Source organism: Cervus elaphus, chromosome 7 (assembly GCF_910594005.1).
Source record: "Cervus elaphus chromosome 7, mCerEla1.1, whole genome shotgun sequence".
In the NCBI taxonomy this organism is placed as follows: Eukaryota; Metazoa; Chordata; class Mammalia; order Artiodactyla; family Cervidae; genus Cervus; species Cervus elaphus.
Window position 1 is genome coordinate 19412761 of NC_057821.1, and position 27703 is coordinate 19440463.

The following is a 27703-nucleotide window of genomic DNA, read 5'->3' on the forward strand; positions in this document are numbered from 1 at the left end:
AAATAATGGAGTGTTGGGAGGGAGGGAGATAGGGAAATGATCCTTAAAGAGTATAAACTTCCAGTTATAAGATGAATAAGTTGTTGGAATGTAACATACAACATGTGACCCATTATTATATTACATGCTTAAAAGTTAAAAGAGAGTAAGTCTTAAATATTCTTACCACAAAAATGAAGTGGTAATTGTGTGATGTGATGGAGGTGTGAGCTAAAGCTATGGTGGTAATCATTTTGTAATAAACGAGTGTATCAATCAACACAGACTCAAACCTATATAATATATCAATCATATCTTAATAAAGCTGAGGCAAACAGCACACAAAAGTACAAAATGCAATTAAAATATATATAAACTGACTCTAAACTTTCTGTGAGAGAGTCAAGAGCCAAGAACAGTCAAGATATATATATCTATTTTATGTGGACTATTTTTAAGTCTTTATTGAGTTTATTAAAATATTGCTTGTTTTATGATTTTTGTTTTTTTGGCCATGAGGCATGTGCAATCTTAACTCCCCAACCAGGGATCAAACCAACAACCCCTCCACTGGAAAGTGAAGTCTTAACCACTGGACCACAAGGGAAGTCCCAAGACACTTTTGAAGTATAAAGTGGGAGGAGATATCCTACAAGACTTACTATAAAGCCAGAGTAATTAAAGATAGTGTGCTACTGGTAAAAGGACAAACAAAGCAATGGAAGAGAAAGAGCATAAAAAGCCCCCATCAGAGGATAAACTCCACAAAGGCAAAAATCTTCTGTTATGTTCACTGACATATTCAATATTTAATTCTTTGGACTGCCTAAACAAAGTTTCCCGTTGGTTATTTTAAGTTAATTGAAATCTCACACCAAAGTACAAAGTTATCAAAACATCTACTTCTGCTTTATTGACTATGCCAAAACTTCTGACTGTGTGGATCACAGAATACAGTGGAAAGTTCTTAAAGAGATGGGAATACCAGACCACCTTACCTGCCTCCTGAGAAATCTGTATGCAGGTCAAGAAGCAACAGTTAGAATCAGACATGGAACAACAGATTGGTTCCAAATTGGGAAAGGAGTACGTCAAGGGTGTATATTGTCTCCCTGCTTATTTAACTTATATGCAGAGTACATCATGAGAAATGCCAGGCTGGATGAAGCACAAGCTGGAATCAAGTTTGCAGGGAGAAATATCAATAACCTCAGATATGCAGATGACACCACCCTTATGGCAGAAAGCAAAGAAGAACTAAAGAGCCTCTTGATAAAAGTGAAAGAGGAGAGTGAAAAAGTTGGCTTAAAGCTCAACATTCAGAAAACTAAGATCATGGCATCCTGTTCCATCACTCATGGCAAACAGATGGGGAAACAATGAAAACAGTGACAGACTTTATTCTCTTGGGCTCCAAAATCACTGCAGATGATGACTGCAGCCATGAAATTAAAAGACGCTTGCTCCTTTCAAGAAAGCTATGCCCAACCTAGACAGCTTATTAAAAAGCAGAGACATTATTTTGCCAACAAAGGTCCGTCTAGTCAAGGCTATAGTTTTTCCAGTGGTCATGTATGGATGTGAGAGTTGGACTATAAAGAAAGCTGAGTGCCAAAGAATTGATGCTTTTGAACTGTTCTGTTGGAGAAGACTCTTGAGAGTCCCTTGGACTGCAAGGAGATCCAACCAGTCCATCCTAAAGGAGATCAGTCCTGAATATTCATTGGAAGGACTGATGCTGAAGCTGAAACTCCAATACTTTGGCCACCTGATGCGAAGGACTGACTCACTGGAAAAACCCTGATGCTGGGAAAGATTGAAGGCAGGAGGAGAAGGGGACAACAGAGGATGAGATGGCTGGATGGACTTGATGGACAGGAGTTTGGGTAAACTCCAAGAGTTGGTGATGGACAGGTAAGCCTGACATGCTGCATCATGGAGTTGCAAAGAGCCAGATATAACTGAGCAACTGAACTGAACTATCAAAAGGAAATAATTAACTCAAAGATAAAACAATGAATTCAATTCACATCTCTAGTAAAAAAAATATTTTTAAACTACTTTTTATATTATTAAAATGTACAAATAATTACCAAGTTTTATCTCATGGTTTTATAAACTTTTCTTCTAAAAACAATCATCATTAGTATAAACATGTGAAGTATCTAAAATCAGCTAAAGATATAACTAGGGATGTGACTTTGATGAATATATTATTTTAATTTTCAGGGCTGTTAGTTCTCCAGCTTTAATTTACATGTTTTCTCATATTACTTCTGCCAATTTCTTTTCCCCACATATAGAAAGCTAGATATTGTCTTAATGGTTTTTGTAAGACAGAAATGAAAGCCATTGTACCTAGCCATAGTCACCTCTTTTTGCTCTGCAGTACATATAATATTTTTCAATCACTTAAAGACAAAATCCAAGTAACTGGTATACTTACACAAATCTTTTTATTTTCTACCCCCATTAAAGACCTATCATACTGCTCACTGATGCCTCGACTGACTTGTCCTGGGACTATTCCCAAGCAAAAGGGTCTGATGCTCAATTTCTTCACATACTGCCTAGATGCCTATAACACCACCGGTATTGCTGATGCAGCTTTCACTAAAGGTCTTTCAGGAAACTTTCCTGCAAAAGTTGTCTCTCTCTTGGTCTTCTACAGTAGCTTCACTGCTCTAACACACAAGCTTCTATTTTAGTTTTCATGTAACTTTGATAACTATGGTCACAACGAGCAAGACAGTGGCTTGTCTTCTCACCCAAACAGGTCTGGTTTTTATTCAATCCCAGAATACAGTGTCTCAGTGGGCAGCTGGACTTGGACAGCAGATTTCTGCAATTCCCAGGGCATAATGAAAGTATGAAAGAAGCATGACTATCCATGAGGTGAAATTATACTTCTTATTCTGTACACTTAGACAGAGGAGGGCATATGCTGAACAAAACCATGGGACACCTTTCCAAAAAGTCTGCAGAACTTATCACTAAGCCTTTCAGTACTTTTGTTTGTCATGTGTAATCCTAACACGGTCTAAAATGGGAGATATTCTTTATATAGACATCTATTAAAGTAAAAAAAAAAAAAAAACTATTATTAGACAGTGCCGAGTAAAATAGAGTAAGGACTAGTTACAGAAACATTTCCAAAATACAGAAAACAAAGTTTTAAAAATATACACCTAATATTACTCCAGTCACTATGCGTTTCCAAAAACACAACAAAACCTTATTTCGGTAGTTTCTAACCTCAGTTTAAAAAAAAAAAATGTGTTTTTTTTAAAAAGGAAGGAAGATGCCAGATATTTCCTATCTTACTCTATGTTGAACCCCTATTTGACATCTTTGATTAGTAACTTACGCCAACACGTTTCCCAAGTATGGTGATACACTTTCAATGTCTCTGAAATTTCTAATACATTATTATTTATCATAATCTTGGGCTAACTTCCAGGTCCTATGTAAATGTATATATCTGATGATGTATCTATCTACAGACCCATTCTCCTAAACATCCACGTATTACCAACCGCTGAAAACAAATCAACTCCAAATTCTGTTTTATAAAATAATTAGACTTCAGCTTTTAGAGAAGCTAAAGAAAAACAAAGTGGAAACTACAGAGTTTTTTTATATCCTCTCATCTCTCCCCGCATCCAGTTTCCCCTATTATTCACATTTTGTATTAGTGCATCAGTACTGACTGATAAGATGTTATTAACTGGAGTCTATAGCTTACCTTAGGGGTAACTCTGCGTGAGATTCTCTATTAGTTTCAACAGACGTATAACGAAATGTATCCACTATTACACTATCATACAAATGGTTTCACTACAAAGCCACTGAGGTTGGCCTATTCATCCCTTTGTCTTCTGTAATCCAGGGCAATACCTGATCTTTTCACTGTCTCCGTAGTTTTGTCTTTTCCAAAATGTCATATAGTTGCAAACACAAGAGTGTGTGGCCCGAGATTGGCTTATTTCACGTAGCATTATGCATTTAACATTCCTTCATGTCTTCATGGCCTGAAAACTCTTGTTTTATTACTAAATAATATTTCATTTTTTGGATATAGCATCATTTGTTTATACACTTATCTACTAAAGGACATCTTAGTATCTTCCAAGTTTTAGCAATTCTGAATAAAACTGCTATAAACATTCATTCAAGTTTTGTGTCGGTATAAGTTTTCAAGGTCTTTGGGTAAATAACAAAGAGTATGTTTATTGGACCATATGATCAGAGCCTGTTTAGTTTTGTAAGAAACTGTCAAGCTGTCTTCCAAAGTGTCTGTACCATTTTGCATTCCCATCAGCAATGAATAAGAGTTCTTATTGCTCCAGATCCTCTCTGGTATTTGGTGTTTTGGATTTTTGTCATGCTAATAGCTATCTAGTGGTGTTTCATTACTGTTTTAAGTTGTAATTAATTTATTAATGATGTACGATGTGGAGCATTAACACCAAATTCTTTTAACAGCTGTAACTGTAAGAAAAACAAACTTTTTCAGCAAGCATATACAATGTGTATATTTATCTCTTTTTAAGTCATATAAATATACATGTAATATTAGTACAATGACACAGCATAAAACAAACACAGAAGAGAAATTTCAAAGAGGTAAAAGTGGATCAAACACTATTTTTTAAGTTAAGTATCATTTTATTTGGGCTTCTGTTGTGGCTCAGTGGTAAAGAATCTGCCTGCCAATGCAGGAGACGCAAGAGACATAGGTTCTATTCCTGAGTCAGGAAGATCCCCTGGAGAAGAAAATGGCAATGCACTCCAGTATTCTTGCCTGGCAAATCCCACCTGCAGAGGAGCCCGGCAGACTACAGTCCATGGGGTTGCAAAAGAGTCAGTAACAGCTTAGCAACTAAACAACAACAATTATTTTATTTATTGAAATGAGAAAATTTTTTTTGCTCTGATTGAAAACAGATATAAATAGAGAATGAACTTATGGTTGCTGATACAAAGTATAAGGGTAAGAGACAGTTAGGAAGAACAGGATAGACAGAACACACTGCTATATTTAAAATGGATAACCAACACGGACCTACTGCATAGCACAGAGACCCTGCCTCAGTGTTATGTGGCAGCCTGGATGGGAGCGGAGTTTGGGGGAGACTGGATCCATGTATATGTATGGTTGAGTCCCTTTGCTGTTCACTTGAAACTACCACGACACTGTTAATCGGCTATACCTCAATACAAAATGAAAAGTTAAAAAAATATATATATATATATACATATATATATATATATAAATTATTAGCTTTACCAACACTTCCAGTTTGCCTGAGACAGGGATTTTGCAAATTATTTTCTACCAAATAAATCAGCTTAATTAATACTAAAAGCCAGAAAATTTTATTTTTTAAGGCAATGAATGAATAATACATAAAGTCTGTATACTATTTACTTTCAAACAATTATCCTATTATTTTAGTTCTAGAGTCCCAAAAAAAGCAAGTGGGGAATTTACCCCTTCATTTGGAGATTAAGTTTTTCCATGTTGTGGAGTTGAAGACTAAGTTCATGGTAGTCAGTGGGGGAGGAGTAGAGACCCAGGTGAATGTCACTGTAGTCACTGCCTCCACTCAAAGAAGAAACAGCACCCAGCTGAATGAGGGGCCAGAGATGTGAGCCGAGAAAAAACAGATACAATTCATATGGCCAGTACCCAATTAGGAAGATTACAATAATGTAGCTGAAAGTCCCACTACATCCTGGTCATCAGCTACAAAGACGAGGCAATCAGTTATGATGAAAAGAAATCAGACTGAAAGTTAGATGACCTGGTTCTGGTTCCTACTCTGTGGCTAAGAAGTACTATAACCTCAGGCAAGTAACATTTCTGGGGACCTCGGTTCCTCAACAATGAAAGGAGGGGACTGGATTCAATGATTTTTAAGATGCGTTTTCAGATATTTACCTTGGACTATGAAAGCAGCTATACTCCTTAAATCCCCTGAACTTCTATTTTCAAGAATTGCAAGAAAATTGTATTTTAAGAAAATCACTTTTATAACGCTTGTAAGAAAATTAAATCTTACTAAACTGAGTAAACTGGGCAACAATCATGAAATTAAGAAAAAAGAAAAAAAATGTAATGGGTAACAGAATGAAATAAATAAAAACAATTGGAGGAAGAGCAATAAAACTACAATTTATTCCTGTCCTATAAGTGGAAATAATTTCCAAGAAGCATTCCACTGCCCCCTTAAAAGAGAATAAAAACAAAACAAAGGAATGCCTATACTGGGGGAAAGTATCACAGAGTTTTATATTATTCTTTTGTAGTATATTTGACAGGGTCAGCTTTTGAGTCTAAAATACTTGTTTTCAAATTTTCAAGCCCTGATTAAGAACAGGATTGAGTAAGTTCTAATCAAAGAGATTCTTCGATTAAAGAGATCCTTTTCCAATTTGTATGTCTGTCAAGGCATTACACTGGACACTCTAGCTTACAATTTTGTCAATTATACTTCAGTAAAGCTGGGGATTGGGAGGAGAGTCTGAAAAAGAAGCCAAGGAGGTGAGTTTAGTGACAATCTGTGACAGAGAGCCTGCTAGAGCAGTCCAGAAGAACAGCAGGCCCACAGGCAGATCTGCTCATTCAGACCCAGGAACCAAACTTAAAAGGACAAAGAGACATTTCTTCACTGCCTTGTGTGCGTCTTTTTGGATGCTGAGTTGCTTTCAGTACTTACCACTGGCTACAAACTCTAATGTGGTTAAATTATTCTGGATACTGTGGTTAAGTAATTGCTGTGGTCTTGGGAGCTAGCTGCCTTTTTTTTTTTTTTAATTGCTTCTGGTTTTCTGAACGTTTTCTACCTCAGGTAATCGACATTACTTTGGAATGGACCACTGTGACTACTGCTTGGTATTAGAAGGCCCTGGGTGACTTTCTGTCCCCAAAAGAAAGTTTCCTTTTTCTCGTCAAACCACTTATTTGATTATACTTTTATAGGCTAGGTATTACTATAATACCCAGGAATTTCTCCTAACTGGAATTAGAGTGAATAGCAGGCTAGAGCCCGAGCATACACTCCAGTCAGCTAACCTGGCACTAGACAGCACATGCAAACACAGACATCATACTGTTCATGTCATTCTTACCCAATATTTGTTGAGACTGATTTACCCTCTGTCCAAACGGGGGAAAAAAAAGTACAGAAGTTTGCCCATGAGCAGTCATTTAAGGCAATCAGACAGTCATAAACACATGCAAATTCTCCTTACTCTTCCATTTTTAATACCACTAACCTTTATAACTCTATGATTTTATCTACCTGGTTTCCAACAGAAGAAATGAATTCAATTAGCAATGGCTCGGAGAAAGCCAAAGTGACAAGTAAATTAAAATAATCAAACAACTAAGACAGCAGTTTTTCTAGATATGATCTTTTATTTTCATTGCTTGCTTGATTTTCAGTATCCATGCTCTTGTCCTTTACTTTAGTAAATATTCACATGTAACTAAAATGAACTTTGAGAATTATTTTTAGGATTTTATAACCTTCCATGAAGTAAGTATAAATATCTTAAGATAAATGGGCTTCTCTTTTAGCTCAGTGGTAAAGAGCTAATGTAGGAGACATGGGTTTGATCTCTAGGTTGAGAAGATCCCCTGGAGAGGGAAATGGCAACCCACTCCAGTATTCTTGCCTGGGAAATTCCATGGACAGAGGAGCCTGGTGGGCTACAGTCCCAGACATTGCGAAGGGTCAGACACAACTTAGCAACTAAACAACAACCTCTTAAGAAATAATAAAAGCAAAGATTATGAAATTATTGTTATGATGTGAAATTTACAATACTGATGGGGAAAAAGATACACAAATACATACATTTGTTTAAAGTAAGATAAAAGATAATACAGGCTAAAACTTTGAAAAACATTTAAATAACCTACAAGTATTCATTACTGTAGGTATTAATACCCAATCAACAAGTCCTTACTGAGTGCCTTGAATGCGACAGGCACTGTTCTACTTGCTTAGGATACATCGATAAACAAAACAGGTTAAAAAAAATGAGTAGAGTTTGCATTCCAATGAGGAAAGGATACAACTAACAATACACATGATAAATGACTAAGCAAATGGCTTACATGATAAAAGATGACAAAGGAAAAAAGAAAGCATAGAGCAGAATGAGGAAATGGGACATGTGGGACACCAGAAGGGAGACAGTAAACATCAAAATGGACATTTATCAGTTTTTGACATGTGAAAGAAATGGCTTTTAAGAAATAGGAAAGAGAAAAAAATCAGAAAACTAGGTAAAAACCACTCACTCACCTAGGAAAGCTCCTCTAGAGTTATCAGAGCATGAGACAGAATTATGCCTCTGAGGAAGTTTATGAAAATGGCCTCATATCTATATGAATTTCTTCTAACAATTCACAGAACAATTTCTCTCACACATCCTGCATTCCGAAGAAGCAAATAGCCCTGTATTTAAACTCTAATGCACAACAGCATAAAGCGACAGATTATAAGCACTTCTTATTTGAGGACAAAAAAGAGAATGGATGAGAATTATACCAATCTCTGCATGTTAGGTCAGGGAAGGACCTAAAAGATTGAGTCCATCTTTTTTAAAGAGAGGGAACATAAAGGTCAGAGAGGTTAAATAACCATCTCAGGGTCACAAATCCACTTACAGGTTATTTCGTCCAAAATTCTTTTTCTGCAATACCATGTTAAATGTATAAAAACTGTAACAAATTAGACAACTTAACCTTCAATTCTCATTTACCAAAGATTATGATTAACAAAAATAATATAAAGGAAATTTAGTTCAATTACTTTATAAAACTAATTTTTTGAAGCTGTTAGAGAGAGACGTAATCACTTCAAGCAAGCTATTTTTAGTCCCTTAGGCTCTTGAAACATTAAATCACACAAGGATTTAACTATCTTATTATTGCCGAAATTTAACAGTAAAAATTAACTTTCTATAAGATTGGATATAGACACAGCATAATAACAAATTTCACCCAAATTTTCAAGCATATTTCATGGACTGGGTATCAGAGACTCAAGAAAGTTAGAGATTTTGCCTATGGCATTAGCCATAGTAAACTTGAGAATTACATGCTCTAAGATGGTCACTTAAAGATAAGAGAATTTTGCACTATACAGATATTAAAATAACTAGCAAAATGTGGCATACTATTTCCAGCATCTACCAAATTGATGTTGCCCAGAAAAATAGTAATCTGTAGTTAAATAAATTTAGGAAATAACTTGTATTTTAGTCTCCTCTAGATTTGCAATGCATGTTCCTATTTTAGACACTCTGAAGAGTTCTGGAGGAAAGAAACTTTTGGTTTTTAATGTATTTACCATGTATGTAATCATTTTTCTAAGCCCATTTAGTAATAAAGCATTGAAAATCAATTTAGGCAACACTGACATAAGCAGAAAGAGTCTAATATGACTTAAGAACTTTAGTGATGGGATCCAAATATGCTGCAGGCTAAGGTGCTAGAACTTCAAGGCTGCTCAGTTTTAAACAAGGAAGTGATGGTGCTCATAGTAACAAGTAGTTGGTTTGCTTGATTTAATCCCTTATTCGATAGATGCTCATTGCGGTTCTCTACGTTAAGCACTGTGTGGTTCACAACTGTGGTGCTGGAGAAGGCTCCTGAGAGTCCCTTGGGCTGCAAGGATTTCAAACCAGTCAATCCTAAAGGAAATCAACCCTGAATATTCATTGGAAGGATTGTTGCTGAAGCTCCAACACTTTGGTCACCTAAGGCGAAGAGCCGACTGATTAGAAGACACTGATGCTGGGAGAGATCCAGCAAAAGGAGAACAGGCCAGCAGAGGATGAGGCGGTTAGACAGAATCACCAACTCCGTGGACGACAGAGGAGCCCGGTGTGCTACAGTCCATGAGGTCACAAAGATTAGGACATGGCTTAGCAACTGAACAACAACAACGTCAGGCACTGAGATTTACACCAGCTGAGAATTTTTAAAGTTACCACAAGGTAAGGATTTCTCTGTAGCTATGGTAAGGAGCCACCAGAATCAGATTAAAACTCATCAGATCACCTAACAGTGGCAGGTCCTCACTTCTGAAAGTCAATTAGGAATAGACTCAACTTGCCTCTAATGTGCCAACCAACGCATATCAGTCTCATCTGAGCAACCTCTTCTACAGATGACGTCAGCCTCCAGAACAACACTGATCCCTGAACTCCGCGAGTCCCCAAAACTCTATCTAAGGTCAGCCATCTTCCCTGCTGCAAGACTGTGCTGGACCAGCATATATACCTCTCCTCTGTGGTCATAAAAATAAATCTAGTTTTCTCTATTTCAGATACGGAATTTGAACAATGGTCTCATAACACTACCACACAGTGTTGAGAAAGACTGCTTTCATGACCACGTAAGCCTAACCCCTTATGCTCTCTTTTCTCCCACTTTTTATTTGGAAAGATTTCAAGTCAACAGCAAAATTGAAATGAACACCTAATGGACACCTAAAAATCCTTCAGCTAGTATTATCACTGTTAACACGTTAGCACATGGTTATACAAATGCACACAAAGGCACATTATACACTATACACATATGTACTTGAATCTATTTTTCTTTGAACAGTAAACATCTCCCGAGTGCTTTACCTGTGTCTGACATGAATTATGCCATTTAAACCTCTTAAAGATGAAACAACCCCGTATCATTATGCTGGTCCCTCCCCATCTTGGAGGGACATTTCATACAGTAAGTGAGGCTCTATTTGCTCACGTCCATACACTGGGCTTAGTTTTGCAATCAAGAACTAGATAAAATATCCAATCTATCTTTTACATAACAGGCTTTTCAAAAATATGACAAAAGTTTACTTAAAAATTTTTTCAGGTAAGTAGAATTTTTTTAAATAGTTTAATTGAGATATTATTTTTATATCATAAAATTCACATACAAAGTGTACGATTCAATGATTTTTAGTAAATCTGGAGTGTTGTACTACCATCACCATAATTCAGTCTTAGAACATTTCCATCATTCCAAAAAGATGCCTCCTGCCCGATTACAGTTAATCCCCACTCCCATCCCTGGCCCCAGGCAATCACTAATCTACCCAAAGAAACCTCGCACCCCCTCTACTGTTGTTCAAGGTTAAGGATTCCCTATTTCTTATCATTTAGGTCTCTACTTAAGGGGCATATCCTTGGAAAGACTTTTCCCAATTACCAGCACTTCCAATCCTCACTTGAGTCAGAGCAATTAGGCATTTATGCGACTAATACACAGAGGTCTGTCCAAGATGATTTCATTTGACTGAAAAGGTTCCAAAATTTTAAAATAAACAAAAGGAATGAAAACCTCTAAGTTAAGTGTTTAACAAGTCATAAGCCAAATATTAGGTCCTGAACTCTAAGAGAGATCCTTGAGACAAAAGATTCACTAAAGAACGCCTTGTGAGCCAGCAAGAGTTGAACCAACTATCAAGCTGCCTTTGTCTGGACTGTAATTCTCCATCTTATCCATAAGAACATCTTCTTGAAATTTTGTACTCTACTGCCATGGCATTACTCTACCAGGAAGGGAAATTATTTTTACTCCAGTATGAATTGTTAATTCATGTAGGTTCCCACTCATTAGAGATCCCAGAATTTTTATTGAGATTGATGTCAAATTCACAAGGGTGTAATGACTAGAAATCTCCCTTCCCCCTTCATATTTTTAAATGAAGCAAACTTGTGCCAAAATTATAACTTAATTACACTTCCTTAAATAGCATTCTAGAAAAACCACCTGGTAATAATTAATACCACTGTTGTAAATAATCTCACTCCTAAAGTACTTTTATTTCCAGGATTTAATTTATTGCCCCAAACAATAGCTTCAGTCTCATATACTATAATATTGACTAAATAAATCTGTAAATTAAAAAATACGGAAAACAGTACAAAATTGTTATATTACCAATTAAGCAACTCAGAAATTAATTGTGCAAATATTCATGACTGCCAACAGGAAAATACATAATATATTCCAGTTGCAGTGCATAATACATTCCATTTGCTCCCTCACAAAGGGCTTCAGTTTCAATCAGGAAGTGTACAAGACAATTGTCTTTCTTGAATATGTAAACTGGCCAATGATCAATCACTTTTGTTCTGACAAAATTAAGAAAAAGTTTATCTCTACTTTTCACAATTTTCATCAAATCAAAATGAAACTTAGTATGCCTGGAAGAAACAAATTTTAAGTCTATTTTCAAGAATATGGATGAAAAAGTGATAGAGAAAAATGTTAGGACAATTATATATAACAATTCTAGTGAGAATAAATATATAGGATATAATAAATGATCTTCTGGCTTCACTTTAAAATTTTAGCATGTATAAATAAGACCCTCTTATAGATATTTACACACATTATCAGTGAAAGTTGTTATTCTTTAAATAAATAACATTATGAAAATCTCAGTCCATATTTCTAGTAGCTTACAACAAATAATGTGCAGTCTTCTAAATGTGTTAAAAATATTAATGAAAACGTACATCATGTACCAACTACCAGCCAATATATTATTAAGTATCTTCACAAGGAGTAGTTCCATAGAAGCAAATAAAAATAGTAAGGCTTCTCGGATGGCTCAGAAGGTAAAGAATCTGCGTGCAATGCAGGAGACCTGGGCTCAGTCCCTGGGTTGGAAAGATCCCCTGGAGGAGGTTATGGCAATCCACTCCAGTACTCTTGTCTGGAGAATTCTATGGACAGAGGTGCCCAGCAGGTTACAGTCATGGGGTTGCAAAAAGTCAGACACAACTGAGCGACTAACATACACACATACAATAACAATATCAATAAAATACAACTTAACACCTAGGGTTAGAACCATCATAGAATCCTACAACTTTCCAATTTCTTTGCTTTGTATATAAAAACATTTGAAATCTGACTTTGCCTTTTGTTCTGGCCTTACTTCCAGCCATGCATTCTTTGTTCCCATGTGACATATCAAAAATGTCTGAAGAGAGCTGACCATACAATGAGCTTCACATCTTTTGGCCTTGTAAATGATGTTTTCTCTGGCCTCTGATTCTTCTTTCATTAAAATAATTATTCCACAATGTAGTTCAAGGGGTACCATCCTTGGAAAGTTCTCCCTAATCCCCATGTAATTTAGATGCTCCTCTGTGGTATACTGCATTGATAGCCCTATCTTTACCACACACTATATCCATTACCATTGCTAAGAAACTTCAAGTACTTTTATACTATAACTCTGAGCTCAATCACGTTGTATGCTTTGGCCGATAGGATGTTAGCCACCAGAGGTTAAGAAGCATTAAACGTTTCAAGTTGTGCTCTTGCTCTCAGCCAGCGCCATGAACATGTGCCCAGGCCAGTTAGCATGCTGGCAGACTAGAGACACGGGAGCAGAGCTGAGTCAGTCCAGGTCTCCCAGCAGAGGCACCTGAGATCAGTCAGATGGCAGGACGCAGTCAAGACTGGGGGAGCTGCATAATCTACGGTCCCAGACATGTAAACATGTGTGCTGAGGTTTTACTACTGACGTTCTATGGATTTTTGTCACGCAGCACTACTGTGGCAGTAAATAACAGGTCCACCCTCCTAAATGTTGCCACAGCACTTATTATAACACATATTACATCACACGTTCATAGTGACTCACTTACCTTTCTCCTCTAGACTTTAGAGGAGAGTAAGTCTTATTTAAATCTGTATTCTCAGTATCTAACAAAATGCCGGATGCATGTGGACATGAAATACTTGTTTGGAAAAATATGGGGGGGAAAGGCAGAGTAAAAGGAGGGAAGGAAACAGGAGGGAAGAGAGGGTAAGAAGGAGAAAGAAATAATCTAAAGGACTATTGTGTTGAAGAGGAAAAGTTTCTTATGGAAAAGCATAGAGGTGATGAAGAAGGACACCTCTTGAGATGGGGTTTACCTCCCATCTGATTACACTGGAATCTCAGGTTCCCAAGAATCTTTTTTTCTATTCTCCACACTAAACACTGGTCAGTTCAGTTGAGTTCAGTCGCTCAGTCATGCCCGCCTCTTTGTGTCCCCATGGACTGCAGCACGCCAGGCTTCCCTGTCCATCACCAACTCCCGAAGATTACTCAAACTCATGTCCATAGCATTGGTGATGCCATTCAACCATCTCATCCTCTGTTGTCCCCTTCTCCTCCTGCCTTCAATCATTCCCAGCATCAGGGTCTTTTCAAATGAGTCAGTTCTTCACATCAGGTGGCCAAAGTATTGGAGTTTCAGCTTGAGCATTAGTCCTTCCAATGAATATTCAGGAATGATCTCCTTTAGGATGGACCGGTTGGATCTCCTTGCTGTCCAAGGGACTCTCAAGAGTCTTCTCTAACACCACAGTTCAAAAGCATCAATTCTTTGGCACTCAGCTTTCTTTATAGTCCAATTCTCACATCCATCCATGACCACTGGGAAAAAACAAAGCTTTGACTGAAAGACCTTTGTTGGCAAAGTAACAGCTCTGGTTTTTGATATGTTGTCTAGGTTGGTCATAACTTTTCTTCCAAGGAGCAAGCATCTTTTAATTTCACGGCTGTAGTCACCATCTGCAGTGATTTTGTAGCCCAAGAGAATAAAGTCTGTCTCTGTTTCCATTGTTTCCCCATCTATTGCCACGAAGTGATAGGACCAGATGCCATAATCTCAGTTTTCTGAATGTTGAGTTTTAAGCCAACTTTTTCACTCTTCTCTTTCACTTTCATCAAGAGGCTCTTTAGTTCTTCTTCACTGGTAGAGCAGACCAAAACTGGAAGGCACATAGGTAGCTGCCTCCTAGATGACAAGAAATAACTACAATTCATATGACTTGTGAATATGGTGTTGGCAGGAAAGAGCCAATAACTGTAGTATTCTGGCCAACAGCATGGGGTAGTTTTACATATGTAGTAGAAGATACCAGGACAGAGAATCAAAGGGTGTATGTTTGAAATCTTAATGTTTTCACATGTAGATATAGTAGGCAGAACTGCAAAGATGCCAAAGGAAAAGGGCCCCCATTTTTCATTTTCTCTGTAAACCCACATACTACTTCTTCCACACCTTGTCTCTACCTGGAAGGCTTGACTGTACTCCCTCAATGTGCCACCACTTTTTATCACCTGCTTAATACTGCTGTATCTTTTAAGGTCTTGAGCAAATGTTTCCCCTTATTTGAAATTATCTCTAACACCTATCCAAAGAACAACCAATTATACTCTTTGTATCTATACATGCATATTTATAGCATAAGAACATTATATTAGTGGTAATGGCAAGATAATGGAGACTTGATCTTTCTCATCATTATGAAATGAAAGAGCATATACTGGAAACTCAATAATGTTTACTGAATAAAATAGCACAAAGAAAAAACATTCAAAATTGCATTATAGTTGGTATGCTTTGGGAAATAGGTAAAAATTATTCAAGAAAGTGTTAGATAATATAATTTTCTCACAGCAGCAGATATAAAAAAGAAAAAAAAATCAATGCATCTAAAAGGACATAAGATTTATAGCTACCATAATAATAGCAATGAGGAAAAGAACAGTGAAAGATATTTATAATACACACTGAGGATTTACTATTTGTTAGACACTATTAAGGGCTTTCCTGGTGGCTCAGTGGTCAAGAATCCACCTGCAATGCAGGAGACTAGGGTTAGATCCCCGGGTTGAGAGGATGCCCTGGAGAAGGAAATGGCAACCTACTCCAGTAGTCTTGTTTCGGGCTTCTCTGGTGGCTCAGTGGTAAAGAATTCGCCTGCAATGTGGAAGGCCTGGGTTCGATCCCTGGGTTGGGAAGATCCCCTGGAGAAGGGAAGGGCTACCCACTCCAATATTCTTGCATGTAGAATTCCATGGACAGAGGAGTCTGGCAGGCTATAGTCCATGGGGTCACAAAGAGTCAAGACGCAACTGAGCGACTTTCACTTCAGACACTACTGACCTGACTTAATGTCAAAATCGCCCATGGGGTAGGTACTATTATTTCCATTTCTATGCTTGAAGAATTTAACTAGGTTATCCAAGGTCATACATTTGATATATGGCAGAAATAAGATTCCAATTCTTACCAGTCTAACTGCAAACTTTAAAAAATCAACCCACGCACCGTAACACTGTCTTTCACAGGAACTGAAGGGACCTCATATGTCATCTATTTAAGACTTCTATAGCAATAAAAATAAAATAAATAATTTTAGATGATGTAAGCATATATCCAATTAGGGTGCTTGCAGTAGGTTGCTAGATGACATGTAGATAAATTATGAATGACTTTTGTGACGATTAAGTGTGGAACATGCAGAAAAATAAACAAATACATGGCTATAACAATAGTCAGTTTACTGGATTAAGAGAAAAATGGAAAACTGGAACATCAAGTGCTTTTTATATCAAGATCCAGAAAAAGAAATCTACAGGAAGATTAAAAACAAACATACAAACTTCCAAGTCAAATGCAAACTAATGGCTTTCTCTCTATCCAAATTGTTTACATCTTGTTTACATGAAATTCATCTTTTACATCTCAAGATATTACTGTAAATATTGTGACTGCATAACTAAGAAAATCTATGGCCACCTTTATGCATAAATCACGAACACCTCAATCACTAGAGTTCTGGAAAAAAGTTCAGAAGTCATCATACCAATTAACACAACATTTTCCCAAGGCTAAAACCTGATGAAAATTATGATTTAACGCAGAAATACTAAAACAGCAAGAGTAAGGTTAATTTCATCATACTAGATTCGTCATAACAAAATTACACAGAGAGTAAAAGTGATATTTAGAACAGAATGATTAATTAGGTATATAATTATTATTATACTCAGTGAAATTTTCCTTGCAGCTTAAAGATATTCAGTTCAGATGCTCAGTCGTGTCCGACTCTTTGCGACCTCATTGACCACAGCACACCAGGCTTCCCTGTCAGTCACCAACTCCCAGAGCTTACTCAAACTCATGTCCACAGAGTCGGTGATGCCATCCAACCATCTCATTCTCTGTCGTCCCCTTCTCCTGCCTTTAGTCTTTCCCAACATCAGGGTCTTTTCCAATGAGTCAGTTCTTCATATCAGGTGGCCAAAGTATTGGGACTTTCAGCTTCAGCATTGGTCCTTCCAAAGAATATTCAGGACTGATTTCCTTTAGGATGGACCAGCTGGATCTCCTTGCAGTCCATGAGACTCTCAAGAGTCTTCTCCAACACCACAGTTCAAAAGCATCAATTCTTTGGTGCTCAGTTTTCTTTATAGTCCAACTCTCACATCCATACATGACTACTGGAAAAACCATAGCTTTGACTAGACAGACCTTTGTTGGCAAAGTAATGTCTCTGCTTTTTGATATGCTGTCTAGGTTGGTCATAGTTTTTCTTCCAAGAAGCAAGTGTCTTTTAATTTCATGGCTGCAGTCACCATCTGCAGTGATTTTGGAGCCCAAGAGAATAAAGTCTGTCACTGTTTCCATTGTTTCCCCATCTATTTGCCATGTAGTGACTGGACCGGTGGCCATGATCTTAGTTTTCTGAATGTTGAGTTTTAAACCAACTTTTTCACTCTCCTGTTTCACTTTCATCAAGAGGCTCTTCAGTTCTTCTTCGCTTTCTGCCATAAGGGTTGTGTCATCTGCATATCTGAGGTTATTGATATTTCTCCCAGCAATCTTGATTCCAGCTTGTGCTTCATCCAACCCGGCATTTCACACAATGTACTCTGCATGTAAGTTATTACCAGCAGGGTAATATACAGCCTCGACGCACTCCTTTCCCGATTTGGAACCAGTCTGTTATACCACTCACGTGACAAACACAGAGAATTTGACAAACAGAATAATATCCCCAAAAACCTCAAACCATAAGAACTTGGCTTCCCCAAATAACTCCAGGTTCCCACAGAAGAATCTGAGCTTCTTTTGTCATACACAAATGTCATATCTCAAACCCTTGGCAAATCTCTGCTTAGCCTTTACAGACAGAATCCTTAGGCAACTCTGAGAGGGAAAAAGGGAAAGTGTTATGCTCGAGGGGCTCCCTGCTCGAGCGATACAGAATCCACCTGTAATGCAGAAGACACAGGAGACTCAGCTTTATCCCTGGGTCAAGAAGATCCCCTGGAGTAGGAAATGGCAACCCATTCCAATATTCTTGCCTGGAGAATCCCACAGATGGAGGAACATGGTGAGCTACAGTCCATAAAGTCGCACAGAGGTCAGACAAGACTGAGTGACTGAGCACACAGGTGATGCCCTATGCCCTGGAGCCCAGAGGTTCCCAAGATTGAAACAAGTGTAACATCTGTCTCCCTCAGTAGCAGCAAGGAATCAGAATATTAGATGACATAATCTGAGTTCTCTCAGCTTCAGGAAGCGCCCCTCCACATTCAAAGGATAAAAGCTAAGAAATTATGGTTAGGTGATTGACAAAATACATTTCACAGGTGGGTGACTCAAAATAATACTAAACATTTCAAATTAAATTCTTCATACTGTACTATTCAATTATTCATTAAATTCAGGGAGCTTGTTTCTACTTAGGGGTCTATTCTTAAAACCCTAAGTAGAAAAAGTTAAATGAAAAAGAGAGATTTCATTTTTGAAAAATGAAAGAGTGCCAAAGTACGAAAACACTATTTTCTGTATATATAAAACTTTAAAAGGAAAATGCCAAATTTATCTGTTTACTCTTACTACATTTTCATATAGGTATATTCACTATATTTCACATCTTTATTATGCTATTAAAATGCAATAGCCTACAACAATCTGTTCCAGATTGGGGTGAAAGATGGGAATTGGCGAGGAAATAGGAAACGAACAAGGTTGTCTGTAGCACTTTTAGTAAATGTTACAGAAATAACACATAACAGAAAAAACCATGGTTCAATTTAGTATAACTACCTCAATTTTCTTAAACTGACATACACTTTACAGTTAAAGGTCTTACACATTTTCTCTCTAAAACACTTAATTTAAGAACAATTTGGCAGCACTTCTGGAGTAAAAATAATATTTATATTTATAAAAATATGTATGTATTTAAATGTATAAAATACTGATATTTAAAATGGCTCTTTTTAATCTATTTGCTAAGAAAACAAAACAAGAAATTTTGAAAGGGCACTAAAAAAACCATCATTAATTTTATTCTGGCAACTAAACTTCCTCCCAATGTCCTATGGCTAAATCACCACACAGATAATTAAAACAGCAAAGATAGAGGAGACGGTTGCTTTTATCCTCATAAAAGAGTTTTGTTTTTAATTTTTGTTAAAAAAGAAACAATATGGGTGTAATGTTGGAGAAAAGTCCCATCAGAAGAAGGTATTTTTCAAATTTAGACGAGGAGGAGCACTTCATGTGTACCTTCTAAGTTTAAATCACATTGAATACTAAACTCCCAGATCCGGTCAATAGAATAATAATCATGAGAACCTCATTAAATTCTTTCATTTTGGATTGCATACTGAAGATGAAAGGGGGAAATTTAAGAGTCTATACGTGCTCTTCTTTCAGCTGTATCATTAATATGTTGGAAGACCTGGGGTAAATTTATTTATATCAGCTAAATATTCTAGGTATGCTACTCAGTTGTTCAACACACATACACACAGATACATCTTCATTTACAGATAAATTTAATTGCTTAACAATAGTCAATGAACTATAATCATTCTCCTACTAAAAGCAGAGAAATAAATGTGAATAACACCAAGTCCTTACGAACTCTAAAAATATATATAGCAACTGGCATATGAATATAAAAATTATACAACTGCCCCTTTTAGTCAAACATAAAATTACATTATCTACTTCTTCTTTCATATGTGAAGTAGACTAATAAACTATTGAGAATAAAGTATTGGTAAATAAAGGACCAGTGAACACTTTCTATATAAGGCCAGACTGTAAATATTTTCACCTTTGTGAGCCATGAGGTCCCTGCTGCAATTACACAACTGCCATTGAAGCACCAAAGCAGCCTCTGACAATCCATGGATGAAGGAAGGAGCACGGCTGTACTCCACTCAAACTGAACGGTCGTTAAAATCTGCATCTCACATAATTGTTAACATGTCACAAGATACTATTATTCTTCAGACTTTTTCCCAACAGTTTAAAAATGTAAACAGCATTCTTAGGTATACATGATATACAAAAACGAGCAGCTGCCAGCATGCGGCCCTCAGGCTTAGTCTGCCAACTCTTGTATAATCAAGCGCCAACACCAGATATTAATAATACATGATTTTAGAGTGACTCCAGTAGGTACTGACTATATTTGTTACTGCTGTTGAGAGAGGAGAAAGGAACACAATTGAACAATCAAGAAATACTCCTTTGAGTAAGAAGAACTTGAGCTAGGACTTGAGCTGATCTAAGGATGGTGAGAATTCATTTACTGCAGCTCCAATCTAGTTTACATGTACAAGAAAGCTGTTTGACTCTCTGGGGAAAAAAAATCACTGTTTACTCAAAACATGCAGAAAACAACAAGCAATTAAGCACAATACTATTCAAGCTATATTTAGAGCTTACCAATTTTTTAAATATTGTACATTCACATTTTAAATGACAAAAAAACAAATAGTCAGGGGTTATCAAAAAAGATATGTGGATTGGGAATACATGTAAATACATGGCTGATTCATATCAATGTATGACAAAACCCACTGGAAAAAAAAATAAAAATTAAAAAAAAAAAGTTATTTATAAGAGAAAAAAAAAAAAAGATATGTGGAAAAAAAGAAAATTAAAAAAATTATAAAGATACGTGTAGGTCCTCAATCCCAGCACCTCAGGATATGATCTTTCTTGGAAATAGGGTTTTTACAGAGGTAAGGAAGTTAAAATAAGTTTACTAGGTAGGCCCTAGTTCAGCATCCTTATAAAAGGGAGAAATCTGGACAGAGACAGATTCACGGAGGGAAGACCATGTGAAGACACAGGGAAAAGATAGCACTGTGACAGGATTACTATGTCTACATCCTAAGGCATGTCAAGGACTGCCGGCAAACAACAGCATCTACAAGGGACAAGGAAAGATCCTCCCTGAGAACCTCCAGAGAGACAGTATGGTCTCTTCGACACCTTAATTTTGGAGTTTTAGCCTCCAGAACTGTGGAACAATGAGTTTCTGTGCTTTTCAGCCATCCAGTTTCTGATACTTGTTATAGAAGCTCTACAAAACCAAAATACAAACATAACAGAGCATTAAGGACATTTTTCATTTTTTAAGACTATCATTACAGTATTCAAAACACATCATCACTTAATGAACAAATAAAATATTAAGTCTGAAATAAAATAAATGCTGCATTAAAACTGTCATGTTAAAACTAAATCGACTTTCTACTATATAGCACGTGGAACTCTGCTCAATGTTATGGTACAGCCTCAACAGGAAGGGGGTTTGGGGGAGAATGGATATATGTACATGTATGGCTGAGCCCCTGCACTGTTCACTTGAAACTATCACAACACTGTTAGTCAGCTACACCCCAAACAAAATAAAAAGTTAAAAAAAAATTAAATGGACTTTCTTTGCATGATACAGATACCAAACGAGGCATTCCTTATTTTGTTTTTTTCCTCAATACCTCAAACCAGATGTTCTTCAGCTAAGGTGGACAGCTAACAAGCAGACAGAAAATCAGTCATACTTATTTATCTTGCTGCCTCCAGATGTCAGGTGAAAGCTTCCTGAATGAAGCAGCTGAGTAATTCAGCTGCTGCAATTAACGGCCTTGGTGTCCTCAACGCCCAAATGGCATATTTCTCATTAGGTATGGTGTGTTCCTGAGTAATTCAAGAAATGACCGCTAATACCACCTTCTTGTCAAATGGGGGTAACATAAGCACCAGGAAATTCATTTGGATCCAAGTCAATATTTCTCTTTTTCAACATGGGGCTTCACATTAATGAATAAAAGAAACCTTTTCCTCAAGCAAATAAAATCATAGCTACTTTGCCCAGGAGCTCTTTCTTGCAGAAGTTATGCTATAACATTTTCATTAAATGGTCTGTTACTGCTTTAAACGTGAGCACCACCATACTTCTTTAGGAAAAAAATAATAATAATCAGGGTATTGTCTTGGATCAAGGCCACTCAGTAAAAATAAAGTCGGTCAGCAACATCAAGGATACCACAGAGTTGTCAGACTGCCTTTTTGTTATTTAAGAGTATACATTAATCATTTAACTTTGGCTTACACAGTGTAGAATATTTTAAGAGTATTAACAAGAACTCAAATTATAAGATACCATTTCTCATCTTCACCCTCTGTTTTAACACAACATCACTGAAAATGTGAGTTTATGAGGAATGTTAAAGAGAAAGCTGATGGATCTAGGCCAGATTTAGCTGTTAAAACTCCTCATTCTGTTTTTCCTCCTCAGGTTTCCCATTTATACCAACACTTTATGAGGAATCTTTTCTAATCTGTTTTCCCAATGTACTATTTTCTATAATGTGTAGAATTAAAACAATGTGGTAGGTTCTCTCCAAGCCATTAACCATGGTCCCAAGATTATAATGACCTGTAATGTAGTAAGATAAGAAAAACTTCTCAGGGCAAATATTAGGGTTGGGAAAATATATAGAAAGACCCTAGTGGTGGTAAATTAGTAGAGGGATACAAATTTGGAGACACAGATTCTGTTTCTATTTAAAGTAGAAGTGAGGGTTTCTATAATCCATCAGTAAAACTTATACTTGAGTTCAACAGGATTATCTTAAGATGTGGTCAGGGAGAACTCTATCCTGAGATTCAACGTCACAAACACAACTACATTAATACTCATCACAGGCACATAACCCAGATCATCCACTCTCCTGAATAACACCATTCAGCCCTGAGGGGAAAACTTCTCCACATTTCTGAAAACAAAAGACTACTGCAACAGAATGCCAGGAGAGTTTGTGGGTTGTGTTACTACTGATCTGGGAAATGCACACTGCTCTGGGGAGTCAGGGGGATTAATTGGTAGAAACGCTAAAGTTCTCAAATCTTCTTAGACAGCATGAATGCAAAAGATTCTGGCATTACAACATACTATTTTCAAAAAGTGCCAAGGATTCATTTTCTCGCTTCTCTTCCTGTTCTGATTTGTGATTTTAGGTATATTTATGATGACACGTGGTACATGGGCCTTCATTTAAATTCTTACCCTATGCCCTACACATTTTGGGGGGCAAGTTTGAACAAAACCTGAATCAGACACATGATGGTTCAAATAAGGTACAATTTCTATCTCATTTCTAGCACAGATTCACTGTCTGGTAAGTAAAAAGAATGAAGTATGTTTAGAAATTTGGGGTGAAAAACATTAAAAACTATTGACCCTAATCTATTCCAAAAAAAAGGTTATCTTTCCTGTTTTTAAAGATTTCCGGTAAAAGGTAGTCCAAAGCTGTATTATTATTTATGATAAAGTTTCCACTTCCAGTTTATTTGTATCTCATCCACTTAAAAAAATGTTGGAAAAAGCAGATTTGCCCAGAATGTTGGCCAAATTTTCAAAGAGATCCAAACATGATCTCCCAAATATGATCTTACAAACTTTCTTAATGTCTCTGAAGTCAGATTTATGCATTTCAATGTCATTTAGGAGACCAAATTTGAATTTCTGGAATGCTTATCAAGCATAGTAACTGAAAACTTGAACTAAATTCACAAGTGTGCAAAGAAGTAAATATCCATTGGAAAAAAAATCCTGATTTACAGGGTGGCCCATTTAAAACAGTTCCTATTTAATAATGTGGCTGTGTACAGGGCCTCTTTTAAATGGGCCACCCTGTATGAAGCTTAAGTCCAAGATAAAAAATGTCCTCCCTTGAGAATTTTTAAAAACCAAAAACACTGTAGGTTTAGTGGTTATTTTTAAGGTTTTAGATGGTTTCTTTGGACTCCTTTAGAACTGAAAAAAGATGGATACACATTTTAAAAATGAAATGTTACAACCACACATCTGTAATGAGAACCAGTGCCAGTGGATATTTTTAAAGCAAATTAAAATGGTCAACTTTTTTTTTAAACTTAGGCAAACAGCTGCTACACATACAGTGCACAGTAACTACTTTTCAGCAAAAGTTCAGAAGGAATTTCCTAATGAAGATTTATAGGATGTTCTGGGATTGATAATTAAAGGTTCCCAAAAAAAGATATGAATGACAGCATCAGAAATGTGAGGGTTAAGGGCACTGAGCATGCCTGTCCTCTAAGGGAAGGGCCTGGATAAAAAATGCACAGTAGTCGTCACAAAGGGAAATCAAGATGAAATAGACATGGAGCAAAGTTTTACTGTATGTCTTTTCTCTACTGAATTAAAAATGTTTCTGTAAAATTCTACAGTGATTTCTAGTGTTTAAATACTTCTGTAATTTAATTTTGTCTCTTAAAAAGCAGAGAGGAGAAAGAAAAGGCTTGCCTGAAAAAAATTAAATAAAAGAAGTTGTGGGCTCTAAAGATTCTGACTTCCATTCTGTACTGGATTTTAGTAATGCTTTTCCCTCCAATGCAATCATACTAAGTGCCAAGCACTCTTCCTACGCACCTGACATCATTAAGTTATTTGATCCCTACAACAATACTGTGCTATGAGGTTAATACTGTTATCTCCATTTACAGGTAACCTGACTAAGCAATTAAGTGATTTGCTCAAAGTCACAAACACAGTAAAACCACCTGTTATGACTCAGGTTCCAGGGTCAGTGTTAAGTATTAGGCTATTCTAGATCTTCAAAAAGAAAAGAAGTTGCACAGTTCCTTGAAACTATCATTTTGGCAGAATCATATTCTGAACATGACATACTATGCCTCCTTAGAAGGGAAGCAGCCACCACATTCAATTTCATTCTCAGAGGCAGCTCATTTATTCAACAAATATTTATTGAACATCCTGTTGTCACAAGTGATAGGGCAGAAAACAATGAATGAATGAAACAGGAACTTACCCTGATAATCCTAAGAGTACTCAGGTTGTACCTAATTGGGATGAATGCTTAACCTTCAAGGCAGATATCTATTGACAAGCCAGCAGATAATAAGGTGGACGCACATATCAGCTTTGCCATACATAATAAAGTACTACCTGATTATATTTTTCTTGGAAAGTTGTAAAGTCAACAGGAAGTAGAATAGGCAAAGTAAGGAACCCAAGAGTGAAAGCAATTCAATCCAAGTAAGCAAAAAACTGCAAGACAGAGAAGAGGACACTGAAGAGGAGAACTAGAGCAAAAGAGAAACCACAGCAAGTACATAGAGAACCAGGGCGATAAGAATCTCAAGAATCCTGAGCTGCTACAAGGTGTACATAGTGGTACCCCGTTATAGTTTTAATTTACATTTTCCTGAAGATTAATGGTGTTCAGTAGTTTTCATGTGCTAATTGGCATGCCTTCCTTTGTACAAAGCCAAGTCTTTTGCCAATTTTTTATTGGTTTGCTAAATTTTTTTAATTGAAGTGTGATGATGAGATGCTCTGAATACAATTCCTTTGTCAGAAGAACTGCAAGTCTTCACCTCCTCTCAGTCAGCAGCCCACCTATTCATTTTCTTCAGAATGTGTTTCAACAGATCCGGCACAATTTGTTAAAAAGGTATCCTTTCATGGTTGAACTACCCTGGAATCTTTGGAGAAAGTCAACTGGCCGTCTATGTGCCACTATTGCTGGGCTCTCCATTCTGCACCACTGAGAGACATATTATCTTTCTGCCACTACACACTGTCTGGATTACTCTAGCATTTCACTTTTTAGTGAGTCTAGAATTAGAGAATGCCAAGCCACCAACATTATTGTTTTCAAAATCTATCCTGGCTATTTTCTGCGGACATAGAAATTTTAGAGTAGTCATGTCAATTTCTTTTTTTTTTTAAATAATATCTGCCAATTTATTAAAAAATGGAGCATACTGAACAACAAACTATCTTACATCTTTAAGGAAGAAAAAACACTAAATTTGAAAAGACATCACCCACTGAATTTGGACACAACACCTCTAGCCAATTAAGAGAAACATTTGTACAGTCCAGGTCTTTATTTTTACACCCTTCAGACCACGAATTCATAGGGAATGGGTTCCAATAGTTCAGGTTCCTTTCCATTGGTCCTCACAAAATGTGCTTCTCTAGGTGGAGCAGGCTGGCGCTTCAGCTGAACCCAAGTCCCTTTCTCTTTGGCTTCCTTCTTTTTCTGATCATTTTCCTTCACACGTTTTAGGAAGCTATCTCGGCTCTTAGAGTGCTTAATATGCTCGATATGCACATTAATTCTCTTGGCAAGAATCTTGCCCTTAACTTGTTTGTTTACAATGATGCCAACAGCATGCTGGGTAACACTGCAGACTCTCCCAGTGTTGCCATGGTAACATTTGTGGGGCATTCCTTTTTGAACAGTACCCATTCTCTTGATATCTACAATATCACCCTTTTTGTAGATTCGCATGTATGTGGCCAAAGGAACAACTCCATGTTTTCTAAAAGGCCTAGAGAACACCTAGCAGGTGCGCCCCTTCTCTTTCCCTTTGTGGTGGTCACTTTGGCGAATTAGCCTGAGGGGCCGGGGGAGAGACGGGAGGCAGCGGGAGCCACGCGCAGGCCTTTACCTGGTCATGTCAATTTCTATTTGTAACAAAGCCAACTGTGATTTTGATTTAGATAACATTCAACTATAAATCCATCTGGGGAGAAGCGACAATAAATCACTGCAGATGGTGACTACAGCCATGAAATTAAAGACGCTTACTCCTTGGAAGGAAAGTTATGACCAACCTAGACAGCATATTAAAAGGCAGAGACATTACTTTGCCAACAAAGGTCTGTCTAGTCAAGGCTATGGTTTTTCCAGTAGTCATGTATGGATGTGAGAGTTGGACTATAAAGAAAGCTGAGCACCGAAGAATTGATGCTTTTGAACTGTGGTGTTGGAGAAGACTCTTGAGAGTCCCTTGGACTGCAAGGAGATCCAACCAGTCCATCCTAAAGGAGATCAGTCCTGGGTGTTCATTGGAAGGACTGATGTTGAAGCTGAAACTCCAATACTTTGGCCACCTGATATGAAGAACTGACTCATTGGAAAAGACCCTGATGCTGGGAAAGATTGAGGGCAGGAGGAGAAGGGGACAGCAGAGGATGAGATGGCTGGATGGCATCATCGACTCGATAGACATGGGTTTGGGTAATCTCCGGGAGTTGGTGATGGACAGGAAGGCCTGGTATGCTGCGGTTCATGGGGTCGCAAAGAGTCAGACATGACTGAGTGACTGAACTGAACTGAACTGACAATAAATTGAAGGGGTGTAAGTCTTCATTACTTTGTCTTTTTTTTGCTCAGAAATATTTTGTAATTGTAACTGTATAGATCTGTCATATTTTGAATTTATTTCTATTGTATGATCTTAATGCTATTATAAATGGGCTACATTTTGAACTTTGCTTTTAAAACCACTTTACTGAGATATGACTTATATTAAAAAAATCTATACATATTTAATTCATTCAACTCGATGAACTAGAGATAAGTATATATTCATGTCAGGGAAACCATTCCCACAATCTATGCCATAAACATACACATTATCTCTGAAAGTTTCCTCCTGTCTTTTTCTTACTTTTTTGATGACAAGAACACATAAAATAAGATCTATCCTTTTAGAAAAATTTTAAGCATACAGTGCAGTATTA

General features: G+C 37.0%; 1 protein-coding gene and 1 long non-coding RNA gene across 6 annotated transcripts in view; both read right to left on the bottom strand.

Moving 5' to 3' along the window:
- SUPT3H (SPT3 homolog, SAGA and STAGA complex component) overlaps positions 1-27703 on the bottom strand; it is a 381938-nt gene that overhangs the window by 194324 nt on the left and 159911 nt on the right. The gene's annotated exons all lie outside the window — the stretch shown is intronic.
- LOC122697147 lies at positions 31-26750 on the bottom strand. Its single transcript, XR_006342000.1, has 4 exons — positions 26136-26750; positions 11327-11341; positions 4852-4853; positions 31-42 (listed from the first exon to the last, which is right to left on the bottom strand). It is a non-coding gene; the product is annotated as an uncharacterized LOC122697147 (long non-coding RNA).